Source organism: Suricata suricatta, chromosome 2 (assembly GCF_006229205.1).
Source record: "Suricata suricatta isolate VVHF042 chromosome 2, meerkat_22Aug2017_6uvM2_HiC, whole genome shotgun sequence".
Lineage (NCBI taxonomy): Eukaryota > Metazoa > Chordata > Mammalia > Carnivora > Herpestidae > Suricata > Suricata suricatta.
The window spans coordinates 135,495,494-135,512,418 of record NC_043701.1 but is presented as its reverse complement, the minus strand read 5'-3'; the positions used below and the strand labels follow the sequence as shown (position 1 = coordinate 135,512,418).

At 40.3% G+C, this 16,925-nt stretch overlaps 1 protein-coding gene across 3 annotated transcripts in view; it reads right to left on the bottom strand.

Moving 5' to 3' along the window:
* Positions 1 to 16,925, bottom strand: part of VCL (vinculin) — a 111,238-nt gene that overhangs the window by 54,269 nt on the left and 40,044 nt on the right. The window lies entirely within an intron of this gene.

Here is a 16,925-nt window from a genome sequence, read left to right as displayed (position 1 = left end):
CAGGATCTCACAGCTCAAGAGTTCGAGTCCCACGTCGGGCTCTGTGCTGACAACTCAGAGCTTAGAGCCTGCTTTGGATTCTGTTTCTCCCTCTTGCTCTGCCCTTCCCCAGCTCACACTCTCTCTCCTTCAAAAATAAATAAATAAACAAACAAATAAATAAATAAACATTGGGGCGCCTGGGTGACTCAGTCTGTTAAGCCTCCGGCTTCGGCTCAGGTCATGATCTGACTTGTGGGTTCAAGCCCCGTGTCTAGCTGTTCTGACAGCTAAGAGCCTGGAGCCTGCTTCAGATTCTGTGTCTCCCTCTCTCTCTGCCCCTCCTCACTCACGCTCTGTCTCTGTCTCAAAAAACATTAAAAAGTTTTAAATAATAGAAAAATAAATAAACATTAAAAAAAAATTTTTAACCGAAAACCTCTCTGAAACATTCAAGAAGTTAAACTATACCTCACTCCCAAAAAATATGTTGGGGTGGTCGGGTGGGGGGGAGAACAACCCTCTATCAAATTCATGGTTTTAAAAACTGAACTGGAGTGCCTGGGTGGCTCAGTTGGTTAGGCATCCAACTTTGACTCAAGTCATAATCTCACCATCCATAAGTTTGAGCCCCGTATCAGGCTCTGTGCTGGTAACTTGGAGCCTGGAGCCTGCTTCAGATTCTGTGTCTCCTCTCTCTGACTCTCTCCACTCATGTTCTGTCTCACTCTATCTCTCAAAAAATAAATAAATGTAAAAAAAAATTTTTTTAATAAAAAAGAAATATTGAAGTCCAGCCTGAGAGAGAGGCCAGCAGGTGGAGTAAGGGTCAGGCCCTCAAACTCTCTCTGCTTTCCCATAGTTAGAGCCTAGCACCAGCCACAAGTTATGATGACTGAAAATGACTGGTGAGGCCTCAAAAATTCTCCCTTCATGAGGCATTTAAGCATTTAAATTGTTAACCTGAGGAATAAGCTCCAATCAAATTTCAGCCATCAGCAACTGATAGTTCAGCCTTTCTAGTATCTCTCAAATAGGAAGTACTGCCTCTATAATCCATTTCTTTCATCCTCAGATATTTTTGTGTATATACATAGGATTAAAACATAATAAAAATAATAGGAAGATCACAAAAGACTCAGAGTTGTGTGAAAATAAACTTTTCTTTTACATACTAGCCATTTGGCATAAATTTTACTTGGAAATAGCAGAAGTAGATTCATCATGTGGCATCCCAGAGCTAGGAGTAGCCAATATGCTTTGGTCCCCGTGTTGCCATTTTGAGAAAGGTCAAGGATCCTCAGCCATTAGTCATCTAGAAACCTGAGTGAAGGCCACAAGAATAGTTACAGTTTTTAGGAGGAAGTCAGGAACACAGAGTACAATGACAAACTTTAATCTAGTTCATGTAGCAAGTACACAGCAGCCTCTCACCCACGTGTACACTGTGTGATAACACTGAAAACAGACTGTTCCCACCGCATGCTCCCAGATTTAAAGATCCTACAGGCCTCATCCACGAATTATTCCTATCCTTTCCTACCTCAGTGATAGTATAGGACCCAGCATGTATACATCCAAAACTAAAATTAAAAACCACAATGAGTCATACCTAAAATATTCAAAGACTTTAAGGGCCACACCAACCTCTTTTTGCTAGAATATGTATGTTGAGATACCAAAGCTAAAAGATACACAAACACCACAGGCTCACTAAATTCTTTTATTTCAGATAAGAGTAGGGGAGTATGTGACTAGTTTTGACTTCGCCTTCAAACAAGACAGAATTCTGCCAGAACCAACAGATAACTGAAAAGAAAGTGACATGTGGGCAACGCAGATTAGAAGTGTCACGGCTGCCCAAGCCACATGCTCTTCAAGTTTTGGTAGGCGGCTTATTTGAAAGGTAGAGTATGAGTCATACTCTTTGAATACTTTAAAGCCTGAATGACTAGTCATAGTCTTTCTCCCCTCTGCCTTCACCCCCTGTTCAAATCTGACATCTGGTAAGGGAGAGGAGATGCCGAGCCTGCAACGTTCAGGCAAGAACTCTACTACCTGTAGGTCCATTGGCTCCTTTCTCATGCTAGGATTAAAGCAGAAACAGATGAACATAGAAGCAAGCATGTCTTACAGATACCAGTAGATTTTTGATGTATCTTAAGGCTATTGTGATGAATAAAACAAAACTTTACTTTAAAACATTAGAGGCCCAGGGGCGCCTGGGTGGCTCAGTCGGTTAAGCATCCAACTTCAGCTCAGATCATGATCTCACAGTTTGTGAGTTCAAGTCCCGCATCAGGCTCTCTGTCTTCCCCTCGCTCTCTCTGCCCCTCCCATGCACATGCTCTGTCTCTCTCTGTCTCTCAATAATAAACATTTAAAAATTTTTTTTCTTAAACATTAGAGGCCTGACTGACAACTCTGGAGGAGGAGAGAATGGAAGGGAAGAAGCCCAGAGTGATGGCAGGCACTGTGAAGCTAGAGGACAGGCAGCAGCTGGCCCAGGAGGAGGAGGATGAAGCCAAGTGCCTGGCCATCATGATGAAGCAGCAGAAGTACCTTTATAACAAGATCATGCTTGGCAAGAGGCGCAAAATCCGAGAGGCCACCAAATTGGCAGAGAAGCGTAAAGCTATGAAGTCTCAGAAGGCGTAGAAGGCCAGGCCCATATGAGTGGCAGCAGCCTCTTGATGGGTGAAGCCCGCTCCTGGCAGGTGGACTTGACACAAGCAAGCCAGAGGACCCAGACTTGGTGGCAGACCAGAGTCTCTTCTCTTCATCCCCTTCCTCCCACTGTCGGCCTGGCTTCCTCTCAAGCTCTCTGGCTGGAGCCCCTGCCTCCCTTGGATGGAGCTCCCTGCTGGTGCTGGGCAGAGGAGAGGCTTCTGTGCCAGGCCAACGTGATGCTCCCAGGAGTCAGTGACATGGGGTGCAAGAGCCTGACCTGCCCTGCACCAGCTGCTGCCAGTTCCCTGCTTTCCACAGTGCACCTCTCCCCCCACAGTTAGATGGGTGACTTCCTGCTGCTGTGATGGGGTGAGGGTAGGGAAGCACTTGTTATTAAACAGCTAGAGTTTGGGGGAAAATAAATAAATACACAAAACATTATAAAATCACTTCATCGTTTGTTCCTATTCACTCCTTATCAAATAATTTAAAAAGTCTATTATTTGATAGTCCTAACATTAAAAAAGTTGACAATCACTGTTATACAGCAGAATGTAATCAGTTAAAGGTATAAATACCTAAACACAAAATGAAGTGGTGTAGACACAATCAGAGAATACTTTTACTCATGAAAAAAAACTGCCAAAAACTAAGATATGGTCTTAAAAAATCTGAAGATATAAGTCAACAATAGACTAACATCAGTCAAAAGTTATTCTTAAAAAAGGGTTATAAATAACAAAATAATTAACAGAATTTAGGACCCAAGAGAATCATAACCTTACTACTAATTCTATTGTTTTGAAATATATAAAGCTAAAGCTGACAATTATGAGAAAACTGACAAACCTACAATTATTATAGATTTCAAGATACCTCATCATAAGCTGATAGTTCAGACAAACAAAATCGTAAGGCTATAAACACTTTGATCGATAATATTTAGGGGCACCTGGCTAGCTCAGTTAGTAGAGCATGTGACTCTTGATCTCAAGGCTGTGGGTTCAAGCCCCATGTTGGGCATAGAGATGACAATAAAATCCTAAAATAATATTGACCTAATATTGACCTAACCCAAGCAAAAGAGCATATACTTTTCCTTAATTTTTTAATGTTAATTTTTAGAGAGAGAGACAGAGACACAAACAGAACATGAGTGGGGGAAGGGGAGCAGAGAGAGACAGTGACACAAAATATGAAGCAAACTCCAGGCTCTGAGCTGCCAGCACAATGCTGGATGTGGGGCTTGAACTCACAAACTGTGAGATAATGACCTGAGCCATCCAGGCACCCTGAGAATATACTTTCTTTTCAAGCACACATAGCACACAAAACCGACCACATATTATATCACAAAAGAATTTCCAAGAATTGATATTCTCTCATTCATGTGTTGGGCACAATGCAATTAATTTAGAAATAAAATTAAAAGATAGTAAAAGAATTTTTGGAATTTTTAAAATGCACTCCTGAATAAAGCATATTATAAATGAGGAATTCACAACCAAAATTATAAGTATTAAAATGTCTATAGCTGGAAAATTCACAATCCGATTTACAAATGCATCAAAAAGAATAACATACCCAGGAAAATATTTAACCAAGGAGATAAGACAACCTATATATTTAAAATAATGCATAATGAAATAAATTGAAGGTATTCCATGCTCATGGATTAAAAGAATTAATATTGTTAAAATGTCCATCCTACCCAAAGCAATTACAGATTCAATGCAATCCCTCTCAAAATTCCAGTGGCATTTTTCAAAAAATAGAACAAACAATCCTAAACTTTATATGGAACCATAAAAGACCGTGAGTACACAAAGCAATCTTGATAAAGAAGAACAAAGCTGGAGGCATCATATTCCCTGATTTCAAACTAGGTACAGTAATGCTACAGTAATTAAAACAGTATGATACTGGCATAAAAATAGACATATAGATCAATGGAACATAAAGAGAGCCCAGAATAAACCCACACATCTATGGTCAATTAATTTATGGCAAAGAAGTAAAGAATCTACAGTAGTGAAAGGACAGTCTCTTCAATAAATGGTGTTGGTAAAACTGGTCAGCCATATGCAAGAGAATAAAACTGGACCCCTATCTTCTATCACTCACAAAAATTAACTCAAAATGGATTAAAGACTTGAATATAAAACCTGAAACCATGAAACTCCTAGAGATAACATAGGTGGTAAAGCTCCTTGACACTGTTCTGACAATGATTTTTCTAATCTGAATAATAAAAGCAAAACAAAAGACCAAAAATATGTGGGACTACATCATCCCACAGCAAAGGAAGGTATCAACCAAATTAAAAGGCAACCTATTGAACAGGAGAAAATATCTGCAAATCATATACGTGATAAGGGGCTAATATCCAAAATATATAAAGAACTCCTACAACTCAAGAACAAAAAAATCAAACAATCCAATTTAAAAATGGGCAGAAGAAAAATAAAATGAACTAAAAATAGGCAGAAAATATGGACATTTTTCCAAAGAAGACATACAAATGGCCAAAAGGCACATGAAAGGATGCTCTATATCCTTGATCATCAGGAGAATACAAATCAAAACCACAATGAAAGATCACCTCACCCAGTCAGAATGGCTATCAAAAAAATGAGAAATAACAAGTGTTGGCAAAGATGTAAAGAAAAGGGAACTCTTGTGCATTGTTGGTTGGAATGTAAACTGTTGGTGCAGCCACTATGGGAAATCAGTATGGCGGTTTCTCAAAAATTATGAACAGAACTATCATATGATCCAGCAATTCCTCTTCTGAGTATTTATCCAAAGAAAATGAAAACACTAACTAGAAAAGATACATGTACCATATTCACTGCAGTATTATTTATTACAACAGCCAAGATATGGAAACAACTTAAGTGTCCATTGATGGATGAATGGATAAAGAAACTGTGGTGAGTGAAATATATATATGAAATGAAATATATATAAAGAATGAAATCTTGCTATTTGCAACAACATGGATGGACCTCAAGAGAATTATGGTAAGTGAAATAAGTCAAACAGAAAGGCAAATACCTTATTATCTTGCTTATATGTGAAAGCAATCAATCAACTGGATGGGTGGAAGGATGGATGGATGGATGGATGGATGGATGACCCGCCAACCAAGCTCAGAGATACAGAGAAGAGATTGGTGGTGGCCAGAGGCAGGGGTTGAGAGTGAGAGAAAACTGTTTTTGTCTTTTTCTTTAGTTTAAATACATTGAATAATAACAAAAAGCACCTATAGCTGCTTCCAAACTTGTAGTAGGACTTAGAACAAAATCAAGAGCCTAAACTACATTTATTTAAAAATAAGAAGATTGAACATGAAGACTGAAATATTGAAAATAAGGTATTTAGGGGCGCCTGGGTGGCTCATTTGGATAAGCATCCGGCTTCGGCTCAGGTCATGATCTCATGGTTTGTGGGTTCGAGCCCTGCGTCAGGCTCTGTGCTGACAGCTCAGAACCTGGAGCCTGCTTTGGATTCTGTATCTCCCTCTCTCTCTGACCCTCCCCTGACCACATTGTCTCTGTCTCTCAAAAATAAGTAAAAAACATTAAAAATTTAAAAAAAATAAGGTATTTAAATAATAAACTTAATATGTAATGAATAAGTCACAGGAATAAAAGTTACAGTATAAGAAATATAGTCAGTGGTGTTGTATGGTGACAGATGGTAGCTACACTTACGAGCACAGCACTATGTATAAACTTGTCAAATCTCTATATTCTACACCTGAAACTAACATAACATCGTATGCCAACTATACTTCAATTAAATAAAAAAATAAATAATAAACATGAGAAGAATTTAGTGAAGTAGATCACTGGGGAAAAATAATAAAACATAAATTTCTAAATGAGTGATAAGAAAAAAGGCAGAACTAAATAATACTGAACAAAAAAGGTGACATAACTAGAAATGCAACACAGATGAAAAATAATAGGTTATTAGAAACTTCATACTAATAAACTTCTGAGCTTAGATGAATGGATAAGTTCTTAGAAAAGTAACAGATTATCAAAGTTGACTCAAAAAAAAAAAAAAAAGCCCAAATTCATTCGACTCAAAATGAATTTAAAACCTGAATTAGATTTTTTTTAAAAAGGACAATGAATGAGTAATCAAGTTTCTTTCTCCCAAAGACCATAGACCCAGAGTTTTACATGCAAGTTTGGCCAAACTTAAAAAAAAAAAAAAGATAATCTTTATTTTATGGAAACTCTTTCAAAGACTAGAAAAAGATCTTATTTCATGAAGCCAAAATAAACTTGAAACCAGAACAAGATAAGAACAAAACAAGAAAAGTATAGATAGACACCCCATGAAGAAACAAGCAATATCCTTTTAAAATACTAGCAAATTGAATTTAGCACTGCATTTTCTTTTTTAAAATCACAAACAAGCAGGGTTTATCCTAGAAATACAAAGATGGTTCACCATCAGAAAATTGATATCCATGTAGTAGACCAGAGACTATCTTATCAAGTAATGGATAAAAATTGCATTATCACCTCAATAGATACAGAAAGAGCTTTAAATAAAAACAAGCAATCATGTTTTTAGTGGGGTGTTTTCTTTTGTTGTTGTTGTTGTTTTTTTAAAGACTTTACTGGGGCTCCTGGGTGGCTCAGTTTGTTAAGCATCTGACTTTGGCTCAGATCATGATCTCACGGTTTGTGGGTTCGAGCCCACATCAGACTCTGCTGACAGCTCAGAGCCTGGAGCCTGCTTCAGATTCTCTGTCTCCCTCACTCTCTGCCCCTCCCCCACTCACACTGTTTCCCTCTGTCTCAATAACAAACATTAAAAAAAAAAAAAAGACCTTACTGCAGGCAACAATAAATTAGGGGAAAATTTTCTCTAAGTTTAAAAAGCAACTAACTTTATTTGAAGAAAAGGAATAAGAAGAAAAGATTGAGTGGCTAAGTAAGGAAGGTAATAATATCTTCCCTCCCCATCCCCTCCCCACCCCAAGTACTTTCACATTAGTTATCTCACTCATTTAAGCATCACAATAATTACGTTATAAGAAGTTCTTGTAATGAAGAGAGAAAAAGAGTCTTAGCATATCAGAAAGAGCACAGCCTGGGAGTCAGTCCAGGGTTTAAATCCTACCTCTGCCATTGATGTATTGGGCGACTTTTCAACAAGTTATTAAGCTTCTCAACAAGTTATTAAGCTTCTCCGAGTCTCAGCTTCCTCAACTACAAGATAAGGTGAATTAAGTAATTCACTTAGGGCCACCTAGGTGGGTCAGTCAGTTAAGCATCTGACTCTTGATTTTGGCTCAGGTCAGGCTCTGCACTTAAAATTCAGAATTCTCTCTCTCCCTGTCTCTGCTGTTTCCCCCCCTCCCCCATGCACATGCATTCTCTCTCTCTCTCTCTCTCTCTCTCTCTCTCAACATTAAAAAATCATAATAGTACAACTTAAAATATCCAGTTCATAAAAGGTATTCAAGAAATGGAGGTATTTTTATAAGATTCTTTTGCTGGACTAAGAACAATAATGATTTTCAACAGATGTGGGCAAAATTTTTCAATCTCGAAAACTTCTTGATTTGGGACTTGACCTATATAGGGACAGTCAAGGTAATAATTAAGGGAATACCTGTGTCTAATTGTTCCCCCAGCTTTTAGACTAATTATTTATAGTGTTTGGTTTGAGGCAGTAGGACTAACATACCAGTGACCTCAATTCATCTATAAAATTGTTAGATTAAATATCTAGTATTCTTTTAACTTTAAAATATTATGAATTTAACTTCTATACAGCTTAAGAGTTGCAAGATATCACAATACATCACAAATTACATCTGTAATATTCTTTCTCTGGAAATACTAGAAAAGTGTACTTGTTATCTTCTAAGAGTCGTATAAAATTAGCACTGCCTGGGAGAGGAGGATGGACGCCATGACCCTCATGGCAGGGCAGATTGTAGAAAGACTATGAAATCAGAAAAGCCATGAAACCACCAATAGGAAACATGTCCTGCCACATACAAGCTGAGCCAAACTTGAGTGAGTTAAAGTTTGTCAAACCTCAGTTTTCTTACCTGTAAGATTGCTTTATTAATATCCTGAAGTTGATGTTCTCAGAATTACATGAGAAAATGAAAATATGTTAAGTACCTGGCCCAATAATATGGTTTTCAAAAATGTGAGTTCCCTTGGTCCCTTGAGTTCCTTTCAATCATGATTTTGATTACACTCTAGAAATCGAAGCCAAAGAATTACACATTAAGTTTTATTTCTTAATCATAAAGGGTATACAAAGTAAACCAAGGATCATATCTCTGCCAAACTGTTTAGAACTCTTCTGCAAATCAATAATACTCAGAGTTCATTTTTGAGAAGAATCAAAAGTTAAATTATTTTTGTTTGAGAAAGTCCCTGAAAAACAGTAGTACCCAAATAGGTTTAATGTGGCAAATTCAAAGGTGAACTATTTAAAGTTTGATTGTTTGCTCTAGGTCAAAAATGGAGCAAGTCGGCTAGCTGGCAGATGTGAATAGTTGTCTCACAGAACCTTGGTCATCTATGTTAAGAGACAAAAATCTTCTCTTAAATAGCAATGCAAATGATCACAAAAAAACTTTACTTAAAAAAATAAAACATTAGATTCACACATTAGGCCCAGATAAGCAAAGTGCCTTGAGTGATATAATCAAAGAATTAATTCTAAAAAGAGATATTCTGGGCACGTTCACTGAGAAGAATGTTTAAAAATATAAATTTCATCACAGATTATTTTGAGTGTTCAAGATCATAAGCAAAGAAAAAGCTAAATATACAGGCTGGTGATCTAAAAATATGACACTACTACTTTAGGTCAAAGAGATCTAAATTAAGTGTAAGCATGTTTCAATCCTTTTCAAATGTCTTCTTTGTAGGACATGAGTATCAACCAAGGTAAAATCATACAATAATATACTGTAATTGTGCTTAACTAATAAAGTTTTTAAGAGTTAAAACAAGACAATTTTCTAGGAAATATTAATGCTAATCATGTAGATTGTCAATAGTGCATAAGCCCTTTCAAACAGTATTTTAGAAACAGTCTTATTCAATAGGCCTAGGCATCACAATATGTTTCAAAAATAATCCAAGCTGGTGAATGATTTCAAACAGACTGTTCAGAGCAGCCCTGAGACAGAAACTGGCAACACTTTACATTTCCACATGAAACTATCATTTGCCTGCCAACAGACAAAGCCACCAATGCCCTTTTTAAGGAGTTCATACCACAATACCACCTCATAAATGACATGTCTTGATACCTTCAGATACTGAACACCTTTGGACAGGGTCCATAAACTGCCTTCCTTTTCATTTCTGCTCCATTGCAGAAATAAGAATGTAATTCCACGGTACACTATAACAACAATTTTTCCAAGGCAAATAAAATAGTTTGCCATAAACATTCTTTACCTATAAGGAATCCATCGGAAGTAAATGCACACTGACAGAAAATGAATCTGCTAGGTCCACATAGCTTACTTTCCTCCACTAGCACCTATCATTCATCCAGTATTTGGCTATGAATTCTGGAAAACCACTTTCAGCCTGTCATCTTACTGCTCAAGAACTGCAAAGCTTCTCTGCTGCTCAATTCCAAATTCCTCTGCCTGGCTTTCAAGGGCCTTTATCACCTCGCAGAACTTAGCTTAGCTCCTACCAGTCCCAACATGACTGTCCCTCTCCTTACAGTCCCCATGACTTGCTCATGCAATTCATTCCACTCAGAGTATTTTCCTTTTCCCCACATGCATCTGCTCAAGTCCCATTTCCTACATGAAGCCTCTTTCTGCTTTTCCTACCTGCAACAATAGCACTTTTTCTGAATTCCTATTATATAGTGGAAGTCTGCATCACAGCTCTTTAAAACTTTTTAAAGGATCTTTTTACTTTTTTCTTAAGTTTTTTTTTTTTTAAAGCAATCTCTACACCCAGCATGGAGCTAGAACTCACAACCAAGATTGAGAGTCACATGGTCCACCAATTGAGCCAGCCAGGTGCCCCCTTTCAAAGCATTTTTTAAAAATTTCTCTACAGCAGTCTTTCACCTTGTTCTTCCATGATACACAGAAGAGTAAAACCCACATGTATGATATACCCCCAAATAAAACATTTGCAAATTGGGGTATTTCATTACTACTAATAAATAACATATAATACATCTTACAATTGATAATTCATAATACACTGGTAAGAACTGCCACTCTGTGTAGCATTTCGTGGGCTACACGTAACAGAAGGTGATCGATAAATAATTAACCAATTAGTGTTTCCAGCCCATTAATCAATCAATTACACATAAATGCTACTGCTGCTGCCTGGTAAGGATGATGATTGATGATGATACAAAATACTCTTCTCCTGAAAGTCTCTGAAGGAAAAAATGGCTTCTTACAGGGAAAATCTAACCAATACTGTAACAGTACACCATGACCACTATACTCCTGAAGTTTATGAAGACTGAGGCAGTTGCTATGACAATCATCATGCAACCCCACACCTCCTGTGCAACAGTGTGGCTATTACTGCAATCTTGGGTAAAATTAGTAAATTGTAAACTCTATCTGCTAGTGCAGTTAGAGATCAGATAAGTGTTGCTCCACCCAAGAGAAAGACTTCCTGTAACAATGCAAGTCTTACTCTTTTTTAAAAGTAAGGAATTGCCCAAGCATTAGAAGTCCCTCAGTGAGAATTATTAACTCAAATATGTAATTTTAACTGATACGAAATGCTTTCTCCAACATTTCAACATGCTCTTAATTGCCAGTCACACAAATAAGACTATGATTTGATTCTGACACCCCCAAATCCTAAAAATGTCAAAAATCCTGAAAATATCATATGTCCCCCCAAAAAATTTCTAAACATATTTCAGATTGCTTAGGTATAAATCTACCTACAGACTAAGAGTCTTCTGTTTGCTCTAGTACTGACATTCACCATTCTAGGAGTAGAAATTTGATCTAAGAATAAATTGCCTAAGCAGACAGAAGTGCTTGTAAAAGGAGATGACAGAGGAAGCTCTGTCATGCCCTGGAAACCACCAAACATCAGCCAAACAGCCCAAAAGAATGTCCTACTCAACAGTTCCAAGGATGTCATTAATTGCTTCCATCTGTATCTGTCCCCTCCCCCTTCAAGTCAAGGCATCTACTAAAATTTTCTGCTTCATTTTGCATTCTAGAGAAAAGCAAAAAAAAAAAAAAAAAAGCATAAAGAGCTGTAATGTTTTAAATTGTGGAATATGTGCCCCCTAAATTTGTTTGACAACCACAACCATTTTGTTGTTTGTACCCTGTGCTATTTTCAAGTAACATATTAAGTTACTAAAAGAAATCTATTCAAAGTCCCCCCAGCCTCCCAGCCAAACTTATAGATAAAACTCACAGGTGTCTGTCTGCACTTGGCCCTAACTCTTTGCTTTTCTAGGTCACAGGGCCTATATTCTCAGAAAATAGACCCCAACTACAAAACATATTCTTCTCTAGTTGGACCACAACCCACATCCTGGACGAGCCCCAGAAAGAGCAGCTTGAAAAATCTACCACCTCCTGCTCTACCTGGCCAACAGGTCAACACCCTCGCCACACTCAGTGACCCCTCTCAACATCCTTTAAAAACCCTTACAAGGCTCAGTCTGACTGAAACTCAGGGTGACATCTCTCTTGATGTCTCGCCCCTCTCCTCCCTCTGTCCTGCTTGTCACTCTACTCTTTGTGCAATTCTCTAACAGTTTTCGTGGCCCATATGGGGACCTGGCTATTGCCTACTGACCGGAATCCATCTCAACCAGAGCGCCTTCTCAACTTATCTCAGGTGAGTCAAACTTTCCTTTTCAGAAAGGCTCTTTGAGATCTTGAACACTGAGAGCAATCAGTGAACCAGGTGTTGGCCAATTCCCCTACAGCAAGGTTCAAGCCCCAGTCCTGGACTCAGTCAATAATCAACGGATCCACCATTGGAGGGACACCTCCTCTGGGTCTTTCTGCAGTCCTGGGATCACTTCCCTTCACACAGACCCTGGAGTTTGGGGGAATGCGCCTTTCTCAGGCTCCACAGTAGTCAGCGTTTCATCTTCTTGGAACGCTGAGTCAAGAAGTCTCCCTTCATAGTTTTTCCCTTTGTTCCTGGTCCTCAAAACCTCCTTTCTCCTTCTCCTAGATTTCCAGATGGGCAATACCTTGTCTACCCCTCCCAAGTACTTTCCTCTGGGATGCCTCCATAAAAAAATCTCAAAAACCTCCAGGTGCATGGGTGGTTCAGTAAGTTAAGCATCCGACTTTCGATCTCGGCTCAAGTCATGATCTCACAGTTCTGTTCATGAGACGGAGCCCCATGTCTGGCTCTGCAGCCTGCTGGGCATTCTCTCTCCTTCTCTCTCTACCTCTTCCCTGCTCACATGCTCTTTCTCTCTCTCAAAATAGATTAAAACTTTTTTTTAATCTCAAAAACCTCCAACTGAAACAAGATATTTGACCCAAATGTCCAATTTTCTACTGTAATGCCTGGCCCCAATATTAATTAAATGATCAGGGGGTCTGGCCAGAGAACAGCTCTCTTAACAACAATTCTCTTCAATTGAGTTTATATTGTCATGGCTGGGTAAATGAGGTAAGGTTCCTTACGTCCAAGCTTTCTTTGAACCCACTCATCATCCTGACCTTTGCACTGCCTGTCATCTACTCCTTCTATCTCCCCAGTTCTCCTGACTTGGACTTTGATCCTGCCAACCAACTCCACCGTTCCACTTGCCCATAGTTGATTCTCCCTTGGTACCTACACCTACACCCTGGTACCCTCCTTCCCCTCATGACCCTTTGGCACTCCCTTCTCCCCTCCCTTCAGTCCTTGACTCCACGTCCCAATCCTCCTGCTCACACTCGTTCCTGACCACTCTTACCAACCTCCTGATGCTCTCACCACCCAATTCCCTCCTCACAAAGTGGCTAGAGCAGGGGGCATTGTTCGGGTCCCTGTTCCCTCCTCCATGCCAGATTTTTCTCATATGGAATCTAAGCTTAGTTCTTTCTCAACAGATTCCTCCAGGTTCACTAAGGAATTTGAGTATCTCACCCTTTCCTATGATTTATCCTAGAGGGACCTATGTGTTATTCTCTCCACCTGTACCATCCCAGAGGAAAAAAACAGAATTTGGTCCAAGGCCTCTGAATATTCTGATGATCTGTGCTCGCTTCGGCAGCACATATACTGAATATTCTGATGATCTAAACTGCAGAGAGCCTGTACAACATGCTCCCAGCAATGCAGCAGTTCGCCTAGCTGAGCCCAATTGGAATTATCAGCCCTCCTCTGAAGACAAGGTCAAATGCAACCACAGGATCACATGCTTCATAGAAGGCATGAACTGGGCAGCTTCTAAACAGGTTAATTATGAAAGGTTAAGGAAAAGCACCCACAGATCAGATGAAAACTCTGACCTTTTCCTCACCCACCTCACTGAGGAGGCTCTTCAAAAATTCACAAACCCTTGAGCTCGTGCCCTGGTCCAGGTGAGCTGCGCTTTTCTGTCTCAGATCTCTCTCTCTCTCATTAGCTCCCGGCTACTGCCTTTACTGGAGCTATTCAGAAGTCTTACTCAGCTGGATCAACCCAAACATTCTCCAAGCCCCCTCTAGGAGTTTGTTACACTTGTGGTAAGCCTGGCTACTGGCCTACACAATGTCCCAGTAAAAAACTGCCACCCAAATCCCCTTGTGCCACCTGTAAACAAGCTGATCACTGGAAGAATCACTGCCCCACCTCAAAGTAAGGAGGGGCCTACCTCCCAAAACCTGTCTTTGGGGCCCAGACAGGAGGGATCAACCGTATCCCCAGTGGCAGACCTCTTGAGACTTCTTTAGGTCTCAGACTGACACACCCCAGGATCAGCAAAGGCTCTCATAAATGTCATTCCCACGACCAAGCCAAAGGTAACTCTCACCATTGAAAGTAAGAATATATCCTTTCTTACCAATACAGGAGCAACCTACAGCACTTTCCCAGAATTTTGGGGACCATCTCTGTTATCAGGATTGCTGGCATTCTTTCTCACCCTTCAGTTACCCTGCTCTTGCCATGTGCCCTAGGAGATCAAATCCTTAGTCCCTTCTTTCTTGTTCTGCCACACTGTCCTGTCCCCCTCCTAGGATGAGACATCATGACCAAACTAAGGACTCACCTTCATCTGCACCCCATACATCCCCAATACCAACTCTTGGGAGCCTTTACCAAACCCACACACCCTGCTCCCACTTCACTCTCTCCAGTTATGACTTCAGTTCCCCCGTATGTTTGGGACACCTCCAAACCAGTTGAGGCTACTCACCTCCCCCCACCCATTATCATACACCTCAAGGATCCTACTTCTCCCTTCAAAACCCCAATATCCTCCCAAACCTGAGGGCTTATGAGACTTACAACCCCTCACTTCCAAATTCCTTTCTTCAAATATATTAAAACCTACCAGCTTTCCTTACAATACTCCAATCCTTCCAGTCAAAAAGCCAGATGGTTTTTATAGACTAGTTCAGGATCTCAGAATTATTAATGAGGCAGTGGTCCCCGTTCACCCTGTCATCCCCAATCCACACACCCTTCTCTCCACCATTCCACCCTCTATCATGTACTTCACTATCTCAGATCTTAAAGATACATTTTTCACTACTTCCCAAGACCTTTTTGTCTTCATCTGGACTCACCCCAACACCTAAACATCCCAACAGTTAATTTGGACAATTCTCCTGTTGTACCCAGATTTTAATATCGCCCCCAAAAACCAGACACTGCCAGGGAGGCTGAATCACGCATGCAAAAGCGAAAGGCTTTATTACGAATTTAGGCCCGGTCAGCCTAAACTCAGGCTCACAAACTTCAACAACACACTGGATCCACGTGGAGCGAGCCCCGAACATGGGGGGGCAGGGCCTTTTATGAGTTTGGGAAGGGGGAGTTACAGGAAATTGTGACACAGGTACAGGGGTCCAATCAATATAGCATCACATCATTGACAGTAACTTTAACCAGTTACAGAGTGGACCCAGAACCCTCAGGTAGGGCGTGACTAGGACCCTCAGGTAGGGCGTGGCTAGTCTTAACCTCCATCTTTAGGCCCGCCCCCAGAAATGTTAATGGTGTTAGCTGGCCTTTAAGGTCAGAGGGGAAACCTAATCAGACCTGCATCCTTACACTCCCACACGGTTTTAGAGATACCCCCACCTCTTTGGACAAGCTCTGACATCAGACCTCTCTAACCTCTCTCTCCCAAATAGCACCCTTATCCAATAAGTAGATGACCGTCTCCTTTATAGCCCTTCTTTGCCCACTTCTATTTCTGACACCCATCACTCTCCGCATCTTCCTACACAACAAAGGTCTAGAGGTTCCCTCCCCAAAGCCCAACTTAACGATCTGTCACATACTAGGATTTTTGCTTGTATCAGGACAACTCACCAGATCTCCATGCATGGAACTCAACTCTTCTGTCTATTTTCTCTGTGGAACACAGGCCTTCCTCTGCTCCCATCCCTGCTTGGAAGGGGCACTGCACCCTCATATGCCTAATTTCTGACCTACACTTTCTCACTTCACCAGTCCTCCTACCCCTAACACAGACTGTAACAGGCACTCAAGTGAAAACCCAGTCCCTTTATCCTGCCCCGGCAGAGCTAAGCAGTATCTATCCCCATCCTCCTCAAGGTCATTATGGCAGCTGGGCTGGGCAAAGGAGGAATAGCTCATTCTATCCATACATGGGAACACTCTCTCTCCTGAAGTTAGCAAGTAGCCAACTTGGCTTCCACACTCCAAACAATGTAGAGACTGATTGCCTGGTGAGAATAGTACATACTTCCGAATCGTCAGGCTTTAGACCCATTGACTGCTAATCAGCTGGGAACTTATTGTGCCTTACTACAGGAATAATGTTGCTTCTACATGAAGGAGTCAGACCAGATCATAGACAACCTTGATAAATTTATCATCTAGAGACCATCAGGAACAATACAAAAACTAGGGGGCTAACTGGTTCCCCTGGAAACTAGATATCTGGTCTTGGTTCTCATGGCTCACTCTTTTCCTAGGACCTTTGATGGTTATTTGACCAGCCCTTATTTTGGGGCCTTGTATGTTAAAATATCCAATCTCCTTCATCCAGGACTGAATCTCAACCTTTGGTAGCTCTCTAAGGTCTCGCCAAGCTCATGCTCAAGCCCTTGCTTTCAGGGCACTCCG